The sequence below is a fragment of the Danio rerio genome, chromosome 8 (genome assembly GCF_052040795.2).
Source record: "Danio rerio strain M-AB ecotype USA chromosome 8, GRCz13ab, whole genome shotgun sequence".
NCBI classification, from domain to species: Eukaryota; Metazoa; Chordata; class Actinopteri; order Cypriniformes; family Danionidae; genus Danio; species Danio rerio.
Window position 1 is genome coordinate 4,955,618 of NC_141028.1, and position 22,846 is coordinate 4,978,463.

At 36.4% G+C, this 22,846-nt stretch overlaps 3 protein-coding genes across 5 annotated transcripts in view; 1 reads left to right on the top strand and 2 right to left on the bottom strand.

The window, feature by feature from the left end:
* The window catches only part of fut9b.1 (fucosyltransferase 9b, tandem duplicate 1), a 207,687-nt gene that overhangs the window by 147,590 nt on the left and 37,251 nt on the right, over positions 1-22,846 (bottom strand).
* The window catches only part of fut9b.3 (fucosyltransferase 9b, tandem duplicate 3), a 163,559-nt gene that overhangs the window by 103,490 nt on the left and 37,223 nt on the right, over positions 1-22,846 (bottom strand).
* Positions 12-22,846, top strand: part of fut9b.6 (fucosyltransferase 9b, tandem duplicate 6) — a 57,317-nt gene continuing 34,482 nt past the window's right edge. The window contains exons 1-2 of one of the 3 annotated variants that reach the window (XM_087263316.1): positions 12-78; positions 17,784-17,875. The gene's annotated coding sequence lies outside the window, so the exon portion shown is untranslated. 3 annotated transcript variants of the gene reach the window in all.

Genomic DNA, 22,846 nt, shown 5'->3' on the forward strand with positions numbered 1-22,846 from the left:
TGCTGGATTCGGTTAAAATCTCCTCAAAGAAGAAGCAGCTCCAACAAGCAGAAGCTGTGAACTCTGAGGCCACGACCTGTAAGTGTTTTTATTTGTTAAAATTGATTAAAACATGTACAGTGTCTAGCGTTAATGGTATCCTGTCGCAAAGATGTAAACAATGAGAAATGCTGTTTGAAACCGCTAACAATTTAGCAACAAATTCATATTTATCAGTCAAACTGCTGTAAACAACGCACACACTCCACCAGTGTGTGCGTGTCTCTCTATAGGCAGCTTTTCCTGTGTTCTACATCTCAGATAATGAACGATTCATGTTACTTACACCTGCATATTCTGAATATCTGTGAAAGACGTTGTGTAATGCGTTGTGTTAAAAAAATACAGGATAGCTCAAGTAGAAAATATAATTCTTTTTTTTTTCATTTCTTATTAGAGTTATCCTTGATTCTCTATTAGTATGTCGTGTATGCTTTGCCTAAAGAGATGTTAAATCATTTACCTTACAGTCATTCTTTACCATATATATTTTTATATTCTATACTTTATTTTGTATGCTCTGTCAAATTATATGCTAAGCGAAACTGGCCTTTGAGGAGATGTATTTTGCATACTAATGAGGCATTTTGCAGAAAGAGCTATCTTGGACAAGAAATATGCAGCCAAAACAATAAAAATAACATGCATCTCTCACTTCTGATTTCCTGTGTGACCATTTATTGGAGCCTAAGGAGGTCTGTAAGCATGTGCATTTAACTGGTCTAGTTCTTCTGTGCAGAAAAGAGGAACTAGAGATGGTGTAGACAAGCTGACAGAGACAACCCGCCTTCTCCTTCTTCTGTGTATATAAACTGGGTCTTTACAGGGCTCGAAATTAACCTTTTTGCTTGGTAGCCCCGGTGCTCCTAACTTTAAAAATTTAGGCGCATCAGACACTACAAGTTACTACAAGTTTTATACAAACATTTATAGCATTTGAAATCAACAGTAATCAAACTAACAAGCAAAAAAATATATATGCAAGTGTGAGGAAAATATGTCTCAACAAAATCCCGTTATCACAAGAAAATACATTTTTATAACAGAACTGAGTGACCAAAAGGTACACGGAGCGCTCACCGGCCCTGCACACACTGCTTGACATGAATGAATCTGTTAATGGTATAACTGTGCTGTTCTCACGGGTCGCGTCTTAATATTGCACTGATGTTTTTGACAAACTTTACCTTACTATATGCATACGTTATGTTAATAGCAATACTTTTCATGAGTAGCGATATTAGTTTACTCAGTGTAAGCCCGTTTGGGATGGTGTTTGTGGTGTTAAATTTGACATTTAGCTGCCACTTGCACGGCGGACAGCATCTGGCGATTATATGAAGGATTAAACAGAAGCTCTCGTGCTAGATGTGGCAAACAGTTACCAGAAAATTCCATCCCACAGACTTTTCATAGCGGACTTGAAGCCAACGGAAGTCTTTTATCCACTCTTGGAAAAGTGTTGTTGGTGGATTAACATTCAGCACATGATCACTACTAAGATGTGTCATTATTTGTAACTTTAGATGCCATGGTTTCTAAAACAAAATCTGTCAGTGTTATCTTCATTCTCATCTTCAGCGCTTTACAATTTTCCGCGGTAGTAGCTCTCTCTGTCATCCCAAGCCAGAAGGCATTGACTGATTGATTGACAGCTGATATTTCAGTGCTAGAGCAGTGGGCCAATAAGAAGAGCGTGAAGGCGGGGCAAGCATTACGGACTTGGCTTTGTTTACTGCAGCAAGTCGACATGACAACTGTTTTAAACCATTCCTGAGCGCTGCGTTTCGTGTTTCAAGTGCAGACAAAGTGAATTTCTGCGTGAATGTCTCCCAAATCTGTGCATGTGGTGAACATTTTGCAGTAAAAACTGGTCGCACACAACTATTTTTTGCACTCGCACACATGCTACCAAATATATTTTGAAGTTGCATAGGTAAAATTTCGGGCGCATATGCGACCAAAATGGTCGCAATTTCGAGCCCCGCTTTAGTCCTAAGAAAACACTCACAGAGCGCCTGGTGTGTTCTCTTGGATAGAAATGTATAACCAATAGGACACATTTGTATGACCCAGGGCCCTGATCGAATTACTCATTTGTACTTGATAAATTACTAATATTTTTTAAATTGATCTCTGCCTCCTGAGTTTGTATTGAACATGCATGGAATAGTAGACCGCCTATTCCAACACTCACCTAACTAATAAATAAATCAAGGCTCACACACGTCACATCCCACATCTTGTGCTTTATTCTTTTGTCAGCAGCGTCACTGTGTATTACAGAACAATAACTTCCGATCATCAGAGAAAAAGAAACACGTTACACTCAGTTACTGTCATGTTACACTCGTCTACAGACAGTTCACACATACACACACACAAAATGGCAAACTCTCTTAAAGGAGCCGCACCCCATTTTCACTCATTACAGACACTTGTCAGATTTTATTTTAGAGAGCGGGCATGTGACTGACTGACTAACTGTTTACACAGAAAGCGCGTGCTTGTAGGGGCGTAATGTAGAGCCAATCCTCGAATCGCAGCACATTATGACTCAAGACCAATCAGAGTAAAGTGAGGGCGGGCCTTTAAGTGGAACTAGGAAATATGCCAGTCGTTTTCATGTTAGCAGAGTAGCTGTGTATAATCAAAGTGATATTTATGAAAAAATAACATGATTTCCTTCAAGTGAATCATGAACACAACACACATTGCTTTGCATCTTATTAACACAACCAAGCCTTAAAATTACGTTCTGGACCACCCCTTTAATCGAAAAATGATCAATCTCGATTTTCAAATTTAGCATGTTCTACAATACAGCTAATTATATTATCACAGTCAGGAGAGAAGCATAAAGGTGGTCGCACAAGTCTTCACTGCAACATGGACACATCCAGCTAATATAAAAATGTCACCTACTGTATTTATCAGGTATAATTCACCCAAAAATATCATTTCTGTCTTAATGTAATGATGTATTTGCGGCCACGAAATCACGCATGAGCTGACCGCAAACTGCTTGTTTACTGCAGAGAACGCGCACGTGCACGCCAATGATGCCTACTTCAGTGAACAGAACCTGCATAGGTTGTGAATAACATGAACTTGGAGGTGAAAGTGAAACTGGGCGCACATCATTTAAGTGATCATATCGCGTTTTAGTATTACGATTACAACAAACATTTGACATGTTTGTTCTCTCCTAGCTAACACAGTGTTGTGCCTGAAAATAAATGTTTACTGTGTCAGTATAACTACTCTAGCATATATGTTGAATAAAATGCAAGAGGGAATCTGATAATGACAAATCTCTCATTTTACCAGTAAAAATATGGTCTAATAAGGTTGACAATGACAAATGACAAGCATGTCTTAAACATAATTAAATTTTATAATTATGAATAGTTATATTCTGATGTCTTCACTTTACTGTGAATGAAACAAAATTCAGCATTTTAAGCAACAGCCGACCTACACATAGGCCTAATATTATTAGTGTTGTTTTACCATATGTTTGAGAATCAACAATAATAAAAGCCGACTCGTACTCGTAGTAAGCTTTATTTTACACAAACTCATGAGAGAATCGGGAGCTTGATTTTAAGCAAAAAATTGGCAAAAATTTATATCACAATATGTTTCTTAATTTCGGTCGATACCATATAATTCCAATATCGATATGGACAAAATTAAAAACACAGTAGAAAACTGCCAAGAACACACACAATAGATGTCTGTTCCTACAAATGTCTGCAAACTGAATATGCAAAGTCTATAATACCTCCAGGCTCTTCTAACTTATAAATAAAAAAAAGTACAAAAAAATAATGTTAACTTTTTATTTGTATTTAGCCTTTACAAACAGATATATATATACAGACATAGTTCATGTGGGTTAGCTTGAACAACGTGATATACAAAAAAACTCTTCTAAAAGTTTCAGTCCATGCTGAAAATTTAACGATCAAAATAATACCAAAATCCACATTGTAAAAAAAAAAAAGGAAAAAAAAAATAATAATAATAATGATAAATATGATGATACATTGTATAAACGATAAATAATGATAATATAATGATAAAACAAATCTAAAAGAGTAAAGGCTACATTAATATTTGCAATGGAAGAGTTGTTTGAGTATATTTATAGTTCTGGTTGCTTTTCATCTTGAACATCCTTTAAGGATTATATCTGTCTATTTATATTTGTGTATAGTTAACCAATTAAATTTAAAGGTTTAACATTTAATAGTTCTTACATATTTCATATAGTTTATCTATATAGACTAAAATGATATTATTCTATAAAACACATTTTCATTACCTCTATTAATCATATTCTTTCTATTTCATCAGCTTTGCAATAAGCAGATTCCTGATAAATATGATTGTGAATTTTATTTTGTAACTTTGCTCGAGTGCTATACCAGCATGCAGCGAGTTTGTTTGTGAGTGTTCATTTGGGTGTATGCAAAGATCGAGTTATAGCCTACATGTGCATGTGTTAAAGTGGGAGTATGCAAGGATCAAGTTTGTATGTGGGTGTATGCATGCATGAAGTTTATATGTATATGCGCTAGTTTCATACATGTTTTGAAAATAGTATAGGTTTATATGAGAGTATAAGCGACAGGTTGGCTTAAACTTTAATGATGCTTCATCTTCTGACTCTCAGTATGTTCTATAGGGTGGAACAGATTTGATGTGTTCCCGCTGTTAACGTTAGTCAGCATCACTCTCCCGCACATTTTGCAGAGCACTGAAACTATTTATAGGAACTTAAGCCGAAACTTCCACACACCGCATTCGTCTTTCTCTCATCAACTAATTCGTCTGCATTCTTACTTGTGGAAGCTTGTTCCTTCATATCTGTATTCAGGGTACTCATTTTGTAGCATTTTGTAGCTTTCTGCGACGGAGCAGCTTAACTAAATTCTGAGCTCTGGCAGTGGCAGCGTGTCTGTGATGTACATCATCACACAAGTGACATCATGCTCATTGTGAGCACGGAAAGTCATTCAGTGACAAATGAACAGCATAAGATCTTATATATATATATATATATATATATATATATATATATATATATATATATATATATATATATATATATAAAAAATATATGAATGCAAATGTATATTGAAATACTGGAAATGGGTTTAAAAATCATATCACCGTTTTTGAAAAAAAATCTATCGCGATACATATTGATATCGAATTAGTGTCCAGCCCTAATGTTAATGTTGTTTTTGGGGTGTTTATAGATGAACATGGCCACTGCGTAAATGCGCAGTATAGTTACGATCTTATTGCCATTTTATAATGTACATTCCGCGTCACTTCCGGTGTGTGGTACATTCCCTTTCCGTAAGGATTATACAATTATGAATTTGTTTCAGGACTGGTAAAAGCATTTTGCATTTTAATTCTTTTCTAAAGAGTACATTTGTTTCGCCCTTGGTAAAATAGTTTTTCTAATGTAATTGTGTCTTATGATAGGTAAAAATGTTTTTTAACATGTAGAGGTTTTTTAATTCTTCACTTTGGTCAATTGGTGAAGTTTTTTCCTCGCCGCTGTCACCACTGGCTTGCATATTTTGGAATCTGTAGAGCTGCACATCGATGGATTTTCTCTTTAGTGTTTGGACTATCAGTAGTGATTATTAACCACACTGAACTGAACTGAACATAAACACTGAAAACTGAACTGACAGCATTTCAATTTACTATAATCTTCTATGGCAAGCTGCTTTGACACAATCTACATTGTAAAAGCGCTATACAAATAAAGGTGAATTGAATTGAATTAATTTGCCTCGAGCTTCGTAAAAGTGTTTCACACTTTGTAATGTTGTTTTGCACTCCCTGGCCACCATATTATAAGCTCTATCTACCTCTGCACACACAACAGCAAAAGTTAAGTTAATATATGACCTTAAAATGAAAAATACAAAAAGTTATTTATTGAAAAGAAAGAGACAATAAATGAAAGAATACATTCCTTTTTCTCAACAAAACCTTTAACCATCTCTAAAGCAAAACATTTCCTCCAAGTGCTTCCGTTTCCCCCACAAAAACGTGGTATGGGTGAATTGGGCAAGCTAAACTGTCTGTAGTGTATGAGTGTGAATGAGAGTGTTTGGATGTTTCCCAGTGATGGGTTGCAGCTGGAAGAGCATCCGCTGCGTAAAACATATGCTGGACAAGTTAGCAGTTCATTCCGCTGTGGCGACCTGAGATTAATAAAGGGACTAGGCCAAGAAGAACATGAATTGTGTAACAATAGGAATATGAAACCTTAGCAAGACAGCCATTTGTGTGTATTTGACCATTCAAGTTGCAACAAGCCACAAAAGAGTTCTCGCCCTCTGAGGCAACTCTTTGTGCGTGATGTTTTGGGCGTTTGTGAGAATGCCACAAAAGGCGCCTATCAGTCTCTCATTTTTTTTATGACAGTGTGGCATGTGTAATTTATAATAGGTTTTCCAACCTATATGCAATACCGGTTTTCAAAAAAACAAATAGCTTTGCTCAAACAAGAAAAATCACGGGTCTGATCTAACACAAAGTTTGTTCTCTTTGAAATGCCCTGTGTATGATAATAGCTCCCTCATTTACCCCTTTATCAATGAAAAGATGCTCTCTGGTTATTTAAGTCGGAAACAATGGTCGAGCTCCGCGTTTATAGAATTTGAATCCATTCATTACAAACTAAATGCATTTTTTAATTTGACTTTTTATAATTTATTTCAGAATTTACAATTGTCTGATATTTATTAGTAAAGTACATTGTCTTTTTTTAGGACTAAGAGTGGTTAAGTAACATTAAATGGTATTGATATCCCTGCAAGTGAATGGCTTAGGTTTGAATGGTCTCAGAAGTAATGGTTTAAAAAAACCTGCTGCTAAGGTGGTACATTTTTACATGTCGTACCTTACCGATGCACACTGCTACCTAAAGTAGGAGTGTAACATTGCACCATCATACAGATCACAATCCACAGTTCAGAACACACATGGCCAGCAGATAAATACTTTTTTTACTAGTATTAATCCTACATTTGTAATCATCACTGAGAGATCGCCTCTCACGTCACTCAAACCAGCATTTAGTCTTTGGTGTAAAATATAATGATGACAGAAGTTGTGGTAGGTAATTCTGCATGTGGTGGGTTAATAGGTTATTAAAGGTTTTTTCTTTCACTACATGTTTAGCCTACATTAATGCATTCTGTGTAAGCTGCATGATTAATTGTTAAACGATCGATAACTCAACACCTTACGGAGCAAATTATAAATGATGGTGATTTGCATGTTTATTAATCCCTCAAACTGCTGCATTCAAATCTGTGTTTGACAAATGAAGAAAACAAGAAAGAGATGCAGTCTTTAGTCTTTTGAGTTGTATTTTGTATGAAGTTACAAACAGTCAAATAACACAGAAGTACTGGGAGAACAATTTATATTTTAGATAAAACCACTGATGTTTATGGTAAAGATTAAAATCATCTTCATTTGCATTTAAAAGTGCAGTAGGTGATCTTCCACTATGCTAACAGCTTAGCAGAAATCTCTGAATCACAGTCCCTCCCCTGCCATCCAGAGACACGCCTTCTGATGACTGCAAAAGAACCCTCTATCATGTGTTAAAAGCAACTAGTGCTTGTCCGGCGGCGTGCAGAAATTACAGGGTTCAACGCTAAGGATTTTTTCTACTGGCCCGATCGGGCCAGTGGTTCTGATTTTTACTTGCCCTGCCAAAATTTTCACTGGCCCCACCAAAAAAAAAGAAGAAGTTAATAGCTATTTGACTGTGCGTGTGTGTGTGTGTGTGTGTATATACACACACACACACAAACACAGTTGATTTCAGAATTATTAGTCCCCCTAAATTATTAGCCCCCCTGTTTATGTTTTCCCCAATTTCGATTTAACAGAGAACAGATTTTCTTTTTATTTTCTCTTTGCCATGATGACAGTAAATAATATTAGACTAGATATTCTTCAAGACACTTCTATACAGCTTAAAGTGACATTTAAGGCTTCACTAGAGTAATTAGGGTAACTAGGCAGGTTATGGTAAATAGGCTAGTTATTGTATAATGATGTTTTGTTCTGTAGACAGTCTGAAAAACAATTAGCTTAAGAGGCTAATAAATTTGACCTTAAAATGGTTCATTAAAAAAAAAAACTGCTTTTATTCTAGTCAAAATAAAACAAATAAGATTTTGTTAAGAGGAAAAAAATATTATCAGACAAACTATCAACATTTCCTTGCTCTGTTAAACATCATTTAGGAAATATTTTAAAAAGAAAAACAAAACAAAAGAGGGCTAATAACTCTGTATATATATATATATATATATATATATATATATATATATATATATATATATATATATATATATATATATTTACAGTAATTTTTTAAATGTTTTTTTATGGAAAATTATTCAGTTCATCAAGGCTATATTTATAAATGTAAAAAATGTTTAATTGTTAAATATTTATCAAAATGTTAAATAACTGCTTTGTTATTGTATGTAGTTTCAAATAAAATCATTACTCCAGACATTATTGATTTTATTACTATTACCATTTATAAATATAATAATAATTAATATTAGTGATTTCTGAAGGATCATGTGACTGGAGTAATGAAGCTGAAATTTCATCTTTAAAATGACTGGAATAAATGAATAAATTATATGATAAACTACTTTTGAACAGTTAATTTATAGTGCAACATTTCACAATTTGTATTTATGATGAAATAATTGCGGCCTTGGTGAGCAGAAGAAGCTTAGTTTAACATATTTAATCATACTGACCCCAAACTTTTGACCAGTTGAGCATAGAATATTTTATAAGTGAAAATGTGCACTTCAATTTTAACAACCCACAGACATAGTCACCGAATATAAATCGAGGTCAGACTTTCTCATACAGAGCCTCATTTCAATTGTCAGGTTTTGTAGATATCTATCTATTGAATTAATCAATCTATTAAAGAAACGTTCACTATAATTCTGTATTTTAGGCTTAAATTATAGAGACATAGCAGATGAACCGAGACTGCATCAGATCGCGAAGCAGATCAATGTTGATTTTCTTTCGAGCTGTCAGTGCAGAAATGAACAAAACAACTGGCCTAACACAACACATTGTAAGATTAAAACATGGAAAAAATGATCAGATATTAACTTCGGTCAATTTTCCTAACGGATAAACCGAGATCAGGCTGGATAAACAGCTCTCGGTAATATTTCAGCATGCTTCTGGTCTAAGCCAGTCAAAAAGAAAAAAAAAATCTCAGTACAATCAATCGATACTTTTTCTAATTTTTTATTATTTTTTTTTATTTTGGCAGGGATTTATGATCGTAATTAATATTTATGCTGTAATTAACATCCATTTTCCTTCCTTAAATACAATGGAATTTTTTGGACATTATTTTATTTTACTTTGTTTTTGTGATTGCAGTATTTCCAGTTAATTTCCAATAGGCCCTGTGGCATTTAAATTCAATTTGGGGAAGGCAAAATAGCGCCACCTGGTTGTAAAAAAGAAAAAAAAACGTGTAATGACATGGTGCAACCAATTGGTTGCAGTATTACTATATCTACGAAACTGCTAGTGAGTTCTTTAGTTGTTTCAACATTACTAAGATATACATTCAGATAATCTAAAAGATTTCCTTTTGACAAGTTTTAACAATGTTTTGTATTATGGTTACAGTAAAATCTGCATATTGCTGTAAGGAGACTACACAAAAACTTTAACATTCTGTGTGAGTGTGAGTGTGTGTGTGTGTGTGTGTGTGTCTCTTTCACACTTTTGGTGTTTCAGGGCATACTCACACTATGTACATTTAACTTGAACCAGGCCCCTTCCATCTCCCCCAATGGCCTGCACTCCCATTATATTCGGGCCTGGGCACGATTACGTTATCGATGCTGCGCTGTTCAGTAAGCGCTCTCACTCAGCACAGTGGAGATTTCTTTAGTTATAGCGCTTTAGTCGTTTGATATGCGGTGACACCCAGTCAAATAATTAGCAGAACAGATCAGCCACTTTTGACACTCAAAAACAGTCATAAAGTCCTTGTGCTGCAGGAATGAGGAGGTTTGCTGAAGGTGGAGCTGTCGTGCAGTGAGGGGTTTGTGTCTTTAATAAACTACGACAGTTTGCCTTCATTGAACAGTTAGAATGATGAATTAATCCATATGAAACAGTCCCATAAAAGTCACGTCTTGCTTTCAGTTTGGAGGCACGTTTTGCACTCGCACTACAAGTGTACCTCGCTCAGGCAGACCTCTTCCAACTGGGTCAGGGCCAGCCAAGTTAACCGTGCCTGAGCCCGATTCAGACCACTCACACTTCTCAAATGACCTGGGAAATGGGCCTGGGCATGGTTTGGATAGTATAGTGTGAGTACGCCCTCAGAGTGATCACTGATGTGTGCTAAATCTTGAATAATGCATATGCATTCTCAAACTTTTCTCTGTGCTTCAGCTGCACAGTTTCATAAGTGTGTGGGTACATGTAGATGTGTGTGCATGCATGTCTATTTTACACTCTTGGTGCTTTAGTGTGTCATCCTTCTGTGCACTATTTTAGCATTATGATGTATTTGTATGTTTGCAAACAAAGTGTTTACATTTTTACCATTTTGACTGCTTTTTACAACCACTTAGCATTCTGGAATCATGCCCTCTACTTTGTGTTTACATACCAAATGCCAAAATAGTCCTAAACTTTTAGACCATTTCAAAGATTCAGTGATTTTTGATTCAGTGATTAAAAATTTTTAAATTTAGAAAACTTAATACCAGAAGAAGACAACTTCATTGTTTATTGTTCAATCTAGGGTTGGCACTATACTGGATTTCGGTAAGAATCGTTCTCATATCTATAGTCTATTAATTTTCATCTCATTTATTATTTAGTAAAACAAGTTTAGTCAAAACCAAGAAAGAGTGTAGGATTTTTTGCATGGAGTGAAAGACTTCTCTTCAGATATCTTTGATGTGTGCACTTTTTAATAATTGTGCACAATACATACATGTAAATGTGTAACTAAAAACACATACAGCTGATTTAATTGTTGTTTGCAAATCACCCAATTGTGCTATACAGTATTACTTATAGCAACACTGTAATTGTGATAAAATACTGTGCGTTTCATATTAACATTTAATGTAGTTATTTTCTATCCCACAATACTTTTTGTTGTGTTACTATTTAAGTGTGCTCCTTTTTTGCTCTGACCATGTAGTTGTTTTCTATGGTTTTGTTTACTTTGTTATTTGCACAGTAGCACAGTAGAGCTGTGTATAGTTTTAGGCAGGAGAAAAACCTGTACTGTATTTATTTATCAAAGATTTAGTTTATAATTTGAAATGTTCTGCAACTTACAATTTTAAGCAGGAGAAAAACCTGTACTGTATTTTATTTATCAAAGATTTTGTTCAGCTGTTTATTTGTAAACAGGGAGGGAAACCCCTGTGTTTTTGCTCCAAAAAAAAGTTTAATAAAGTTTTAATCAAGGCTTTAATTCTCAAGTAACCATTTATGAGAAAATACCAGATATATATCGTATACCATCATTCCTACTAAAAATACTGGGATATGATATTTTGCCCATATCGCCCAGCCCTATTTGCAGCTTTAAAGGGTCACGAAACACCAAACCTCATTTTTTGAGCTGTTGACAGTCCTATCTGTGTCCCACACTGCAAAAAAACTCTATTAGGACACCTATATTTCACTAAAAAGTGAAAATTGGTTGTTTTTGTGTTATATTGAGCAAATTCGTACTTCCTGAAATAAAAAAAATATTTGAAGCTGCGTCACGACCATGAGATCATAGCGTGTATTCCAGCGTGTAGACTGGACGCCTGTACCTGGGAGTTAATCCGTTAATACGAGACCTTAATACGTCTCTGAATGTGCTGCATTCATTCATGAGTAAGATTTAATTCAAACCAATCAGCAAGCTCTATTGTGCAACTTCATTAATATGCATGCTAGCTTCAAAGACTGTTCAGACGGCAGAGAGACGACAAGTTGTGTTGCCAAAACAAGCATGCAGTGTTGCTTTTATAATTTGCTGCAGTGAAGGTTTTGTTTTCATTTTCTCTCTATGAGAGCGCAGCTAGACTTACGTGTGGATTACAGTGCACACGACGCTCGACAACAATATTCAAGAAACTATGCGCAAGGAACATTGTTTACCCGAGAGCTGGAATTGGTGAGATCTGGATTTGCTGCTTGTCTCCTCTTAATAAAGACGTGGCTCTAGTTGGTGTTAATTGTTTTGTCTCTACAGATTTGGTAAGTGAGCAACCAATAGTCTTTTTATTCAGATGGCAAAGTTAGTTCGTATCGAACCAATTATTACACCGAGTGTAAACATGTTAGCACTCTAATCAAACTTATCGTTGTGTAGGATTCACCGCATTTTGTGACAAGAATAACACCAACGGCTTTCTGACGCTACCTACCGAGTGCATCTAAGTTACAGAGAAATACGGAGGTTTTTTTTTTTCTCATTCGTTTACAGGCAGAGTGATCTGTGTCGTTATAATGGCGTCGGTAAAAAAAAAGTGCACAACCAACAGGAACCAGCCAACAGTATCTGAGGTGTTCGATAAAATTACTAAGAACAAGTGTGAAAGTGAAAGATTGAGCAGTCTACTGACCCGCTGAATCGAGCGCATGATGGTGTGTGTGCGTCTGTGTGTGCCTGTGTGTTAATGTGAGTGGTCACGTGATGTGCATTTTCAGCAGTAGTGTGGAAGGAGGGCTGCTAAGAAATACTAATTGCCAGTGTGGATGTGGTTCGTTTTCGGTCTAAAAGGCCATTTAAAAACTAAGACCTATAAGTGTAAACAGGGCCTGAGCGTGTATTTTTCGCGAGGGGATTGGCAACAGGGGCGGGGCAGAGGATTGCGATGCCAGCTCACCATCGAGGTGTCTGTCAGCCATCGCCGATGGACGATGGCATCGTCTATCAGCCCAACCCTAGGGACAATGTGAACAAACTGTGTGAATCCTGCATATTTTACAGTGCATCTTATCTAATAAAATTTATTTCTTCACAAAGTCAACTTTTAAACAAAGAACAATCAAAATGCCAGCTATGGTGAAGCTACATTGCTAACTACACTCTTTATGTTGTGTGAGGAGGTGTTGATTTATGACAATAAGCTTGTCGACATTTCTGATACCATATCAATCATGTGCAGGTGGAGGTGACTTATGGCATTCACTCATGGGTGAATGGATGAATGAGAACCATTTCACAAGGGGCACCAGGTATTTGGAAACAAAAACAAAAAAAACAAGAAAAAGAAAATACGAATTGAATGCCAACCCATGGAACGAACATTTGAATAATCAAATGTTGTGTGCAATGCTGATGTATAATATTATTAAATGTTCAAATAGGGGAAACTTAAACCAAACCAAAGTGAATTAACTGTGACCACAGAACCACAAAACAAACCAAAATAATGTATAGTCTTGACCAAATAACTATTTAAATTCAATTAACCCCTTGTTAAAGATGTAAATGTTATAATTTCTTGTGCACAAATGCTTTAAATTTGCATCCAGTCACAAAACACATGCAAATTATTCACTTTCCCTATTATAGTTAGATCTGCAACAACCCCACAAACACGTCTCCCAAACTGCAATGGTCAACTACAATTCAAACTCAAAATCCTGCGTGACTATTGTGACTAATGTGAAAGCATACATTACAATGTTGACACTGAAACAATACACACAGACATGCAAACAGTATACAATGTGCATACACACCCACAAACATTTGTCGAGAGATAAAAAAAAAAACAAAAAAACATTTAATTACTAGCCAATGTTAATTCCATTACCAAGTTGTACCGGTTATGTAGGTACAGAACTGTGTTTCAGTGCCCAACCTTAAGGGAAGGGCAGGATACAGATAAAGGTGGCAAGCGGAGGAAGCACTGAGGCGAAGCTCACCAAATCAAAACCAATAATCCTGGCAATTCAGCCCAATTTTATGAGGAAACAGCTATTGCAGATGTTGACAGAAAGTGCTAATTTGTACGATTTCATTCATATGAAAACATATTTTTAAAGAGGCATTTCCCTAAAACCTACCCATCATTGGGAGATCAAAATCACACTAAAATGTACAAAATGAGATCATAAAAATTATTATAAATTAGTATTAAATCCAAAAATAGCTGTGACATTGAATAGTGGATGCTAAATAGTAAGTTAGGTCATTTTTTTCAACCAAATTTATGAATAAAATGTGCACTTTTATTATTATTTTTATATGTTATCTGAATCATATTTGTACAGCTTTAATAGCTTTGGTAACACTTTACAGTAAGGTTTCATTAAAACAATGAACAATGCAGTATTTTATTAATGTTTGGTAATGTAGTTGCTGCTCAGTAACTAATCGAAACAGCAAAAAATAATATAAAAAACAAACAATAGTAAATTTCTCTCTTTGTGCGTAAAAATAAGTGAATATTTTTGACATTTAAACAGAAATAATTTACACAGTAAAGAAATGACAAAACGAAAAATAACGAAATAAGAATAAATTTTAAAAAACAGTATTTTTCTAATGCAGGGCTTGAAATTGCCGGTGCTCCCAACTTCAAAAATTCAGGAGCACCAGAAAAAATGTAGGAGCATTTTATAACCAGCTCATTTGTCATGTTGGCACAACTATTATTAATTTTAGCCGGTAACTTAAAGCATTTGAAGAGGTGTTATCCTGCCAACATGAAATGATTGTAGATTAAATGAAGATTATATGAAGATCATTATAAGACAGTCTTCTTTACATTACTATTTTTAATCACAGAAACACAAGCCGGTTCCTCAACATTAATTCCAAGACAACATAATTGTACAGTACTATGGGTGTGACAAGGCGAGACATCAGATTGAGTTCATGAGAACGAGACAAGACATGATTTTTACACTATTTTTAAGAAATATTCAACAATGAAATATATGAATGGAAAATAAACTTATTTAAATGAAAGAAAAAAATTATATATATCAGAAGTGGCTTATATGAAAGGCAAAGACCTCTAGATTACGCTTATTTGACAAATTAAACATGATCATGCCTTTATTTTTAATTAGGACAGTAAGGTCTAACTTTGCTTAGACAAAAGTCTCTTCACTGAACAGAAATAATGTCCAGTATAGAATATAAAGTCATGCTGCAGTGGAATCAGAATGAATATTGTGTCTGACTCCATCATGAGCTTGGAGGACTGCATCCATACATCTCTGCAATGACTCAAATCACTTATTAATAAAGTCATCTGGAATGGTAAAGAAAGCGTTCTTGCAGGACTCCCATAGGTCATCGCAATTTCTTTAATGCCTCCTCCATCTTACCCCAGAATAATGCACAATATGTTCATGTTTGGTGACTGGGCTGGCCAATCCTGTAGCACCTTGACCTTCTTTGCTTTCAGGAGCTTTGATGTGGAGGCTGAAGTATGAAAAGGAGCGCTATCCTGCTGAAGAATTTGCCCTCTCCTGTGGTTTGTATGATGTACTGTTAATGTTGCCATCCACTCTGCAGATCTCTCGCACACCCACATACTGAATGTAACCCCATGATTTCTCTTTTCCCAAACTTGACCGATTTCTATGAGAATATTGGGTCCATGCGCATTCCAGTGGGTCTTCTGCAGTATTGGTGATGATTATGATGCAGTTCAACAGATGATTCATCAGAAATATCCACCTTCTGCCACTTTTACAAATGATCAACGAGAAGTCTTATTATTATTATTATTATTATTATTATTATTATTATTATTATTATTATTATTATATGTTGCTCTAAAAACTGAAATAGACGTCAAGACTTCTGTCAGGTAGTGTATTTTAATTAATTCTATGCAGTGGCTTCTACCCTGTGTAATTTCACACGTGAAATCTAACTCCTTCCTTATTTAATTTTTGACTTCAACAGTTTCATTTTCATTGAGCAACAATTCATACTAGGGTTGGGTCGACGGCCAATAGACATGGACCAGACTACACCCCTGAAAATGCACATCACATGACCACACACACACTCTCTGGCATTGGCTGCAGCATATGCGTGCGTCTGAGCTCCAGCAATCAGAGGGTGCTTTAAACCCAAAACCCCAGAGTGCAGTACCGCTGGAATACGTCTCACAATAGTTGTTAAATGTGATATTTAATTAATCTGGTCTCTATATAACGACTCTTTGGTCTTTTGAATCTATCAGGTAACATCACAGCGTCAGTACACTGCTTTAATATTTCGCTTTCACGCTTGTACTTGGTAATTCTACTGTAAACCTCAGATACTGTTCGTTGGTTCCTGTTGGTTGTGGACCTTTTTACCAACCAAGTTTGTCGACGTCATTATGACACAGATCACTCTGCCTATTCATGCCAGAGTCCCGGGGAAAAGGTGATTGACAGGTGGTAATTTGTGTGTAGACCATGTGAGTCAGGTAGTTGAAACTGTAGGCTACAAATAATTAATTTATTATGAATTAGTTAATTATTTATAAATAATTCATGCACCGCCGCCTACAATGTTTCTGCCATCGTCCATCGTGATTTCACATTAGACATCGCCTAACCCTAATTTACTCATGCCCCTGAATGTAAGAACTTATATGATGGACAGAGTTGGAATTTGATACCGCAAACTAAATGGAGAGAAAACTTTTCCAGGACAGCATTATTGTGTGTTCAGTGATGATGATGAAGACAACACAGGCATGAGTATAGCATATCATGTCACAAAATATGGATAAATGCCATAGGCATTTACAAATCTGTATTGCAATTTTATTCTTAAGTCTTAATTTAATTTGTTTACACTACAATTATGACTTTCAGCATATCTAAAGTGCTATTCCATCGCTTGGTAACGCCTATGATTTTGTGTGGTGCCAGTTAAAGCAGCCTCTGCTTGTGAATGAATAACACGGAAAAAAAAAGCTGTTACCTGATCTCGTAACAGGAGATCTCGCCACATCCCTAACACTAAGTAGCAAAGAAGAGCGCAAAATGGAGAAAAATCCTGCATGTTTTCCTCAAAAACTCTTCTTTTTGACTGAAGAAAGAAATTAACATCTTGGATGACAAGAGGTGAGAATATAAGGACATTTTGCATTGTGGAAGTGAGCTAGTTCTTTATAGTAAACAATGCCCTCTTCGCATGAGGATGTACAAAAGCGGTGACATCGTAAACAAAAAACGTTCCATCAATGAAAAAAAAAAAAACTAAAAAAGGTAAATCAAACTGATGGCTTTATGACAGACTCGCGGTCACTGTGGCTTTATGTTTTTAATAATGCAAACAATACGGATTTATTTTGAATGGTTTGCTTTCACTTTCAAATTCGCTACTTTCAAAAGTGCACTTATACCCATGTGAAAAGTGAAACCGCACAACATCTTGCCCTGCATCAGTGTGAGATTAGTTTTCTACATTTGGGTTTTTAAGATGATCAAGCTGTGATGTCAAGTTTAAAAAAGCTATGAATTAAATGCATATCAAAAACTAATGTAAAATGAAGCGATAAGGTAAATCAAGTTCTGAATGTTTACTCTGAGCAAGACGAAACTTCAGTGACATCATTTCCATGCTGTTATTTGATTACATTTAATATTCATCAGCTTAAAAAACCAAAACCTTTCTTATCAAACAGTCAATTCAGAGCCAGCTCATGAGCAGCAGCACCGGTCACCCTGCATGGCTCCACCTTAATGTTTGTCCTTGACAAGTGAATGCTCTACAGAGGTAAGTGAAAATCTATTTAATCAATTGGACAAGTAACTTGACAGTGATGTTACATACAGAAGCAGGTTTTGCTGACTATTTAAATCAAGCAAACAAAGCAGATGTGAAAAATACTTCACCCTATAATAAGGCATTGTTTGTCACGCTTTGTAGTTTCCTCATGTGAACACTCTTGGGGGGAAGTGTGCGCACTGCACACAGATGAAATGTTTGACCAACAAGCATATTTACTTTTGTCATTACGAGTAAGTTTTGTGTCCTGTGAGTGTAACTTGATCACTGGGTTAATATTTGATGTGAATGATCTCACGTTATGGAGTATACTGAGACAGAGGCACCAGAATTGCACCATGTACAACGAACGCTCTAGCAGAATACTGTAATATTTCTTCAATAGTAGACAAAGACAACGGTGTTCAGTAATTATCATTAAAGAATAATTAAATGAATAGCACATGCCAGTCCTATTTAGGCATAGGACGATAACTGTTTTCAAGGTATACCGCGATTTGGAAAAGTCAAGGTTTTAAAACGTCAACATTTTCTGTAATATTGTTCGTAAGGTATGTGTAATATTTTTTCATTTACATTTTTGATTTTTGTTTTTTAGGACAACAGTATCTCCAGCAGAAAATATATCCAAAGATGCCGTTTTAAATTGTACAGAAATTAATATATATGAATATATAAAATATCTTATACATTGAATCATTTGTCTCAATGATTCAATAATTTTCAGTGCTTAGCCGTATGTAAAGAGCATGATCATGTCACTTGCGTGATGACGTACATCATACAGTAGGCACGCTGCTGCCAGCGCTCAGCAGTTCGCTCCATCGCAAGAAGTTTTAGCTACAAAATGAGAGCCCTCGAGTTAGAATGCAGACTACTTAGTTGATAAGAGAGGAAAGACTAATGCAGTGGTTTGGAAGTGGTTCCGTTTTTTAAGTTCCGATAAAATTTATTGTTTCGGTGCTCTGCAAAATGTGCGGGGAGAGTGGTGCCGACTAGCAGCAGAAACACACCAAATCTGTTCCATCCGATAGAACAGTGGTCGAATGGCCAGGGGCGGACTGGCCATCTGGCAGACCGGGCAGTTTCCCGCTGGGCCGACGCACTTTTTGGGCAGGGCTGATCATTGTTTTAGATCTGATCGGCCCATAAAAGGCTTAGCAGCCTAAAGTTTTTTTCTGCCTTATTAATTGACGATGCTGTGATCTGTGACTATCTGAAAGTAAGATGCTTTTTTTTCCGGACAGACAGACCGGGCCGGCCCATGTGACACTCTGCAGCCCAATTTTTCTTTTCTTAATTGACATTGGGCTGGCTCAATCACAAACTCCCAGTATTTTGGGCTCTGTGTGAGCGTGCATTGTCTGTGTGTATTTGTCAAAATAGTCGAGAGTCAGAGAGAAGAAACGGAAGGGAGGCGCAAAGAAATTGCGGGAAACACACTGGCGTTTTATTTAGCGGTTCTGAAAAGTTCTCCGTTCATTCTAGTACACGCCTAAAAACGCAAATCACGTGACCACACACACACACACACACACTCGAGTAAGATTGCTACATTCACACCTGCCTAAACGAACCACACCAAAAGGGAAAAAAACTCTAGTACGATTTTACCGAACTATATAAGGCATAAGGAGAAATCATAATCACAATTATTTTGTTCATAACTGTAATCACAATTACCTTTGGCTCGGTCACGCACGTGGAAATGGTGGGTGAGGACAACCATCTCAATTGCATTAAAGGCACAGGCAACAACAACAACAGCTCAAATTTCCAATATACACAAAAGTTTAATAAATAATCTGATAGGCATTTGAAGCAGAAACTTTGCGGACACATTCTGGAGACACAAAACGCGTATCTTAAGTCTTAAAAATTGGAAAAATAGGTCCCCTTTAACTTTTGAATTATCTTCAGTATCACAAACAGTAAGCTGCTCTGTCTGTCATATACTGTATCCTGATTTATGCTTCTGCCAGGTGGCAGGGTTTACCCAACAACTATATTTCATGGCCAACCACTAAAGCAACTTTTTGTATTGTCAAATAATATTTTGATTGTGTGGGTTGTTTCTGAGTTAAATAAATGGCGTGTGACACTCCTTGCGCATTCTTTAACTGTCTTTTATCTCCCTGGCTCTTTCTCAATCTTGCATTCTTTAGTTCTTGTAAAACGTCAGCAGTTAAATGCCAAAGTACTGTGCCAATTTCAATTCAACACATCGTGCCGAGTACAATTCAATTGCCCGGATGTGCTCTTGCTCCATCTCTTGTCATCAAGAGTGCATGAAGAGGTGATTTGCGTGAACTTAAAATTAACATATTTCATAATACATAGCAACCCAACCCAGTGAAATTTAATGGCAGAAGATAAGACCCACAAAATACAAATAAAATATTACTGTATCTTAAAATTTAGAATTATTTAGTGCAACAGTGTATTTAAAACCAAACAAAAAACATTTAAACATAAGAAAATATAAATCTGCAGCTGGATAATATCCTTCTAATGTTAAATACGGTATTTAAACTAGATATTAAAGTTTGAGGACAAACTTTATGGTGGCTTGAAAAAGCCTGTAAGAAGTAGTTTATTTAGTTTGAAATAGTATCAAATTGACTAAAAGAATGTTTAAGATCCCTGCAGTCAACCATTAAACCACTGTATAGTATAACAAGCCAGTCTAGCATGAATTAGCATGTTGGTAGCATGTTTCTATTATGAATTAACATGTTGTTAGCATGATTCTGGCATGAATAGGCATGTTTCTAGCATGAATCAGCTTGTTTCTATTATGAATTTGCATGTTGTTAGCATGAATTAGCTTGTGCTAGCATGACTAGCATGTAATTAGCATGAATCTTGCAAGATTAGCATGTCAGTAGCATGTTGAAACTACTAGCATGTGTTAGAAGTCGCTGGAACAGTTGCTAGGGTGCTGAAATTGGTTGCTAGGGAGTGGCTAGTAAGTAAGGTCATTAGTGATTGGCTGCTGGCTAGACGGAGTTGAATGAGGCCAGACTCTAGTCTGTAGGACAGTCTGATGCAGAGTTATGAGCTTACAAAAGTTGACTCGATGTTAAGTCAATAGCAGTCTTTTACAATGGAAGTCTATGGACAGTTGCTAGGGTGTCATAAGTGGTTGCTAGGGAGTGGCTAGTAAGTTTAAAGGTCATCAGTGGTTAGCTGCTGGCTAGACTGAGTTAAATGAGCTCAGCCATAAGTCAGACAGTCTGATGCAAAGTTATGAGCTCACAAAGTTTGACCCAATGTAAAGGGGCTTTTGGGAATTTTCTGGGTCGTTTTTCGGAAATCCCAAAGTCGGATCAGTTAGAAAAGATATAGAAACCAGAGTCAGAACAGTTTGAAGGTTTGACAAAAGTTTGAAGCATGAAAGGCTTAGGAGGACATACACTTTAAAAATAGTTTCAGGAGAAGGAGGAAGGAAGAAGAAGAGGGAGGAAGGGTCACTCTGCCCCCTTAAAAGTTATCTAAATTTTATTTACTTTATATAGCACCAGATGACAACAAAAAACAAATAAAGTTCTTCCCCACAGAACAGGTGCATATCATATTTTGTTATTTTATTAATCAAACGAGAAAAGTGTTATCTCATTTACATAACGACCTGTCCTTTTTTTGCATATCACATGCAGTGAAATTCTGCTCTGATCCGTGCACTCACAACTGAGCAGCATGTCTCACCAAGAGAGAGAGTGAGCTTATTGTAAAATGCTGCATGAATCTGACAGAAATCAGTGGAGCCAGGGAAAAAAGTAAATAAATCCTGCTTTTATGCCGTTCACACCAAACATGAAGTGTTCACGTGAATAAATAACAATAATCAACACATACAAATGCACATAAAGGCTAATTATCGATGCACAGCGTAAATAACATGGAAAGCACAGAATTCATCTTAATCATGTCATCTGCTCAAGTGGGATTTGTTTACTTGTGTGCGTGTGATGCCACATTGGGCCTGTTTCAGAAAGGAGGTTAAAGGTGCAGTAGGTGATTATCTTTAGAAACATTTTTTGTTGTGCTGGTTGAAAGTCTCTTCACAGTCCAATAGTAATGATTACAGTAAATGATCTAAATGTGTTTATATGTATTTTTTTATTCAGGGTAAAGCATAAAACAAAAAAATGTTCATCCAATTAAATAGAGTCGGACCGTTATCTCCCTTAATTCCGATAGGCAGATCAGACTGTCTGTCAGCAAATGTAGATTCCGACTTCTGCATGTGTTCACGCAGATCCTCCATTAGCGCGTGCCCGTCTGCATCACAAACACATGCGCGCGAGCGAGCTGCAGGCCGCTCGCAGATGCCGAGTCGGAGCCGGAGGTGCCGAAGGACAGCCGAGCTCGGGCCGATAACTGTAAAGCCGGGCGCGGGTATAATTCGCCCTTAAAGCGGCCGCGCGGTCACGAGACGGACCGGGAGAAATCAAAAGCTGAATTAAAACTTTTAAATACCTGAATCAATATTGGAGTTACTTTAGCACGATGGAGGAAGGACGACACCATGACTGAAGTATTACTGTTAGACAGGTAATGTTCTGTTTTGAAACTATTTTATGTTAGATTGTGTTGTGTTATGAATGACTTCTATGCACAGACGTGTTGTTCAGCCACTGAAATCTCCTGGTGAAAGACTGATGTGATTATATTCAGTTTCATAAGGTCCTTTAACAGCATCTATAATGTAGATTTATATTTAGTTTAACAACAAAACACCAGTAAACAGCGCTATTCCGCCTAGCCTGCTTTATTGAGCTGAAGTTGCTTTTATATTCACATTGGGTCATTTTTGAACAATGACAGCCTTCCTATACTGTTTACCACGCTACTCTGAATATTCGCTCTGAAATAGCATGTAAGTGTGGCTAAGTATAATAAATGTAATTCCTGCACGGTGCTGGCACTAACTGGCGAATGACCTGAACTAGTGGG